Source organism: Neophocaena asiaeorientalis, unplaced genomic scaffold (assembly GCF_003031525.2).
Source record: "Neophocaena asiaeorientalis asiaeorientalis breed wild unplaced genomic scaffold, Neophocaena_asiaeorientalis_V1.1 scaffold464, whole genome shotgun sequence".
Taxonomy (NCBI): Eukaryota; Metazoa; Chordata; class Mammalia; order Artiodactyla; family Phocoenidae; genus Neophocaena; species Neophocaena asiaeorientalis.
The window spans coordinates 329,496-335,557 of record NW_020174569.1 but is presented as its reverse complement, the minus strand read 5'-3'; positions in this window follow the sequence as shown (position 1 = coordinate 335,557).

Below are 6,062 nucleotides of genomic sequence, written 5' to 3'. Positions count from 1 at the left end.
GAGGGGGAAACAATCAGACCATAGCACCAGCCTATTGCTTTTCTCTAAAATGACTATGATCAGACTTCTCTTCCAATCATGTTAATTCTAGTAGTCCAAGTGAATTCTTCATACATTTGCTGGTCCTCATAGTGGAGGCTTCTAGAAATCTGGCTCTCATAAGATAATAGAAATACCCGTTTAGGCAAAGCAGGCCTATGCACAATCCATATGAATATACAGTTAATATGACTAAGACCCAGAGGCTTCAAGGTAATGTAGCAATGTTTAATGGAGGACTATGGCATAGAAATCTAGAGAGCTGAATATACTTTCCATTCAGCCACAAACTGATAATATGACCATGGAGAAGGCATTTACCTACTCAAAGTTTACTTTTTCTGAACTATCCTATGAAGAAAAAAATTATATATAAACTTTAAGGTTTGATTGAGTTATAAAATTCTGTCATATATGATTCTTGGCAAGATGGCAAACTAACATGGCTGGCTGTTTCCCTCCCCAAAATCAAGTTTGGAGAAAGTATAGCTTCCAGAAAGAAATATAAATTCAAAGAACTAGAAAGAGACAGAGACACCACAACATTGGGAAGAAAACTTCTTGAACAGTTTTATGGGGATTGCGTTACTGTTGGACAATTACTACCTAAGACATCACCACAGGTATTACTAGCAACAGCCCAGAATACTGTACACAAAGGTGATATCAACACAAAACAAAAGTTTTGAAGTGAAGAGGAAAGGCCCCACCAGCTGCCCACAGGCATTTCCTCTTCCATTCTTTCTAGTTCAAGCTCCCAGAGCTGGGGAATAACAAAGTCAGAGGATATCTTCCCTTCAATGCTGCCTCTACCTCTGGGTTTAAAGGTAAAACGCTGAACAGAGGAATTATCTGGCAGAGTGAGAGCAAATGGAAGCTACTAACAGTAGTTTTGTCGGTTGGAACCATCTATTCTAGGGCTCATAACCTCACTCTCTTTAAACGCAATAGGACTGATATAAACTAGGGCCTGGTCTTTGGCCCTTTCATAGTTTGTATTACCAGAAAGAACAGCTGATAAACCCTAAGAAACATGAGCTCACAGGCAAAATAACTAAACATCTGAGTAAAACAACAACTTTGAAAAGTTTGAAATTTAGTAAATTCAGCTTGGAGTAGAATTATTAGAAGAGATACACCAAGAATTGAAGTTAAAATGATGGACATACATAAGGAGATAAAGATATTAACATATAAAAAGAATGAGATTATTAAAAATCAAGATTTATTAGGTATAAAAATAGTAGTTGAACAAAGGAAACACTTTAGATGGGACAAATAATATGATAGACACAGCCAAAGGTACAGCCTGTGAGATAAGGGTAAAGAAACAATATGCCCTTTTAAGATTCAGATAGTTTATTAACTTATATACACAGTGAAAGTAACAGTAGTCAAAGGTGCTAGCTCTCTGCATCATTTATCCCACAGGATGGCACTGAAAGGAAAGGGTATGCAACTGTAACATAAATGATGGGACACACTGTTGCTAAGAAGCCATGCTATAGCTAATTAGTTTTATAGCCTCTTATACACCTTAGGATGGGTAAAGCAGGTATTCTCATACCTTCATTGGAACAAGAAACTGTATCATGACAGGCTCCTTGGTAGATAGAGAGGTGAGTGGGTGATGGTCACAAGCCTCTCATGGTTTCATGTTCTAGGAGGATTACAAAGCATTCTGTCAAGACTCAGATCAGCTATGGTTTAAGCCTTTTCTACATGACCTGTGTGGATACGTGCAAGGTTGTTCGGGTATCATAATAGAGTCATTCTCCTACAGACAAATAGCATATGTAAAAGAAAAGAAGGAAACATAGATGACAGAAATGGAAATGCCAATATCTGGATAATAAGAGATATAAGAAAGAAGAGTAAAAATGGAGAGGAGGAAAGAAATTGAAGAAGTAATGGATAAATTTTACAGAGTTAAAGAAAGTTAAAAATCTCAGATTGAAAGATCTAATAATGTTCAAATAAGGAAAGAGAATGGAAAAATCACATGTGAACATGAAAGCAGGAAAGTTAAGAATATCAAAACCAAAGATTCTGAAAGGATCTAAAGAGAAAGAGAAGTTAACCAATGATAAGAAATTAGGTTTACATTCGACTTTCCAATAAAAATGTGAAATAATCGCCAATCTTATAATTCCATGTCCAGCAAGAATATCTTTTAAAAATGGAGGCAAAGTAAAAATGTTTGCAGAAAAATAAAAGCTGATGGAACAGAATTTTCACACTTCAGTCTGCCAAAAGTGATCACAGAGGGAAATACATAATGTGGAAAGGAAAAAAGAATACCAAAATGGGTAACTATAGGGAAAATATAAATTAATATTGATTGTAGTTTTTGCCTGTCCATAAGCCTGAGAATGTCTGACCAGAATTATTTGTAGGTTTCTTTAAAATGTGAGGTGTTTTATACCTCTTTGGCCTCAGCTTTGGGCCCAAGTCATCAATTCCAGATGAGTGGAAAAATAGCACTATTATTATAACAGCCTTCAAAGCACATTGACACAACATTTCAAATAAATACCAAATCAATGAGAAACACAACATGTACCCAAAAGATGAGGGGAAGTGAAGACTCCTTTGTGCCAGAATTTTCAGAGCCTAGATTTGATTAAGGAAGACGACCTGAGTTGAGCTTAAAGAATAGCTGTACTGTAAATGAAGAGGCAGAGGGAGGACAGTCCATGTAGTAATTTGCAGTCAGTATGGTATTTGAAGACTTGTTGGAAGTGGAAGCAAAGAAATTGGATGGAGTCAACTAAATGAAAAATGTTAAACCTTAGTGATAAGGAAAATAATAATAGAATTTGACCAAATCAAAGAAGCCTGGTAGAGGAACTACGAGTAAAATGAAGTTTGAGACATGTTTAATTTCAGGTGAAGGCAATGAATAAGTTCAGTAGTCAAAAGAAAGACACTACCAACAGCATGTAAGTACAAGGTCAGGGATGAAACTGATCAACTTGCATTAAAAACTTGTATCAGTCTTTTAAAAACTAATTCAAATCAACTACCTTAGAAACTCATGTTCTCCTGGAAGCAAGATTTCTTGCTATGCTAAACTTACTCAAACCTCAAATAAGATCTAAAAAAAAAGTATTTTAGTTAGTTCTTTATTGCAATCCTATTCAACAACTTCCTTTGCAGAATAAGAAGAGGGCTTATTTTAAAATAACTTGATATTCTGAAACTTTTATTTTGGAATGAGTCACTAATGTATGAGTCACTATGGATGATTAAATATAAATTAGAATTAGTGAGTATTTGTTCTGTAGAGTACGAATTTCAATGTAGCCTATTCAAAAAGAAACTAAAATTTCAGGCAAAATACATACTTCAATACTGGATATTGATGACCCTATCACTTTAGCAAAGAAGAAATAAAAGTTATAAGATTTTTATTCCATTTATGCTGTTTTTCAAGTACTTAAAATTAATGACTCTACAGAGATCTTTTAAAATAAAAGGTTTTTTTCCTATGTGAAATGAAATCCATTGACACCTAAATTAGACAGCCATATGCAATCATGTTGTAGCTTTATTATTCATAATGCCTTTATCTAGGTGATATTGAAAATAATTCTCTTTGAAATTTTCATGAAATACATTCCCAGAAGTAATAAAGCATGAAATAAAAGTATTATATTGATATTTTGTAGAAACATGGTAGAGTATTATATATAATAAAATAGAACATTTTTACTACTGGTGCTCACACACTTGTATGGTAAATTTTCACAGTATTTCTAGTTAGTATTTAACAACTTAGGATAATGTAAAATTTATAGTATGCAGAATAAAACATAAAATAAAATTGTATAATATAAAATATTTTCTTTATTTTCATTTTCCTTCAAAGAGAATGACTTTCACATCACCCATTATCACACTCTATATGTGGAGAGTGATGATCTTTCCTGTCAATCATAGCAGTCTGCTCCAACAGTAAATGACAAAGTCACAGTCATGAACCCTGAAATGTGGAAAGATAGTTCACAGTTACACAGCTTCTGATTTGGTCTGCATGAGCTTCTGATTTGGCCATAAAAAGGGATCATATCAATCAGAATAATATTAGGCTGGATGCAGTAGAAAACTTCATGAATAGTGACTTTTACTTTAGTAGTTTATTTGGGTTATGTAAAAACTTAGAAGTTTGGTCAATACTGTTGGGTGATGCAGCTGCATGAGGACATTTATCTTCCTGAGCTGTCACTCAGCTTTTACTCATGGTGACCTGACGGCTACTGCATTTCTAGGCACCACATTATTGTCTCAGGCTTGAAAAGGGGGAAACGACAAGGCCAGTGGAGGACACCAGCCTAACCAGTCCCAGAATGCCCACCCAGGGCACTTCATTATTTGGAACTAGATCACCTTTAGCTACAAAAAAAAAGTCTGGAAGGCATTTTAAATCTGCATATTCAATATCAGAGGAAAGCAAAGGGAAAGGAAAGTGGGGGTAGCATTTGGGCCACTATCATACAGCACAGAGAACACTGGAGAGCTGCAGAGGGTCTCTTCAAGTATTCAGCTGAGTACTCATAGTATACATGAGTTCACTACCAGGGTATGCATAGTGTATGCATATAAGTCCAAGAAGAGATTCATCTGAAATAATTAGAGGTAACAGTGCCCAGTACTCAGAAAGGACTGCAGATAGTGCCTATTCCCACAAGCCAGTTGGAAAACATCATAATTCATAGGACATTGGGTAGAGTACAGAAAGGTTTTGCTCTAGTAGTGGGGAATTATTAGGTCCAAACTGAGCACTGCTCCAGTCCCACTTTTAAAAAAATCTTAATAGTAAGACCCAAAAGGATCAACTATTTCTAAATGTCTTAACTAAAACCAAGAACAAAGGTCAAAAACTTAGGCATTCAAGAAGCAGGAAAAATCTACCCATAATGAAGGGGAAAAAAGCCAATCCAATTAAAGACATAGATGTTAGTGGACAAGGACATTACAAGTTATTCAAATCATATGCCATATGTTCACAAGGTAGAGACATGGATGATATTAACAAAAAAGACTCAAATCAAAATTCTACAGATGAACATTACAATGTGTAAGATACTGGGGAGGGGGTTAATGGCAGATGAGACATTCCATAAGAAAATATGAATGAATTGGAAAACAGAAATAAAACTATTCAAAATGAAATAAAGGAAATAGAATTTAAAATGTGAAAGAGGAGCAGTGAGTTGTGGGACAACTTCAAGAAAATTTGTATGCATGTAAATGAAGTCCCTGAAAGAGAGACATGGGGAGAAAAAATACATAAAGAAATCATGTATGATTATATACAATACCCAATATATGGAAACAACCTGTGTCCACTGACAGGTAAATGGATAAAGAAAATATGGCATATATTTACAATAAAATATTATTCAGCCATTAAAAATAAAGAAACCCTGCCTTTTGCAACTATGTGGATGGACCTTGAGGGAATTATACTAAGTGAAACAATCAGAAAGACAAATACTATATGTTCTCACTTATTTGTGTACTCTAAAAATGCTGAACTCACTGAAATAGAGGATAGAATGGTGGTTGCCAGGGGCTGGGGGAGATGTTTGTCAAAGGATACAAACTTCCAGTTATAAAGTAAATAAGTTCTGGGGTTCTAATGTACCTCATGGTGACTATAATGAACAACACTGTATTATATACTAGAAAGTTGTTAAGAGAGTAAATCTTAAGTGTTATCACCACACCAAAACATGGTAATTATATTAGGGAATGAAAGTGTTAATAAATTGTATTGTGGTAATCATTTCATAGTATATATGAACATCAAATTATCATGTTGCATACTTACATATATATGTCAATAACAACTCAATAAAGCTGGAAAAAAGAAAAATAATGTCTCAAATTTTTCCAAATTTGATAAAAACTATACACCCAGATTCAAGAAGTTCAGCAAAACCCAATCTCACACACAGGCACAAACACACACACACACACACACACACACACACACACACACACTACACCAAGGCACA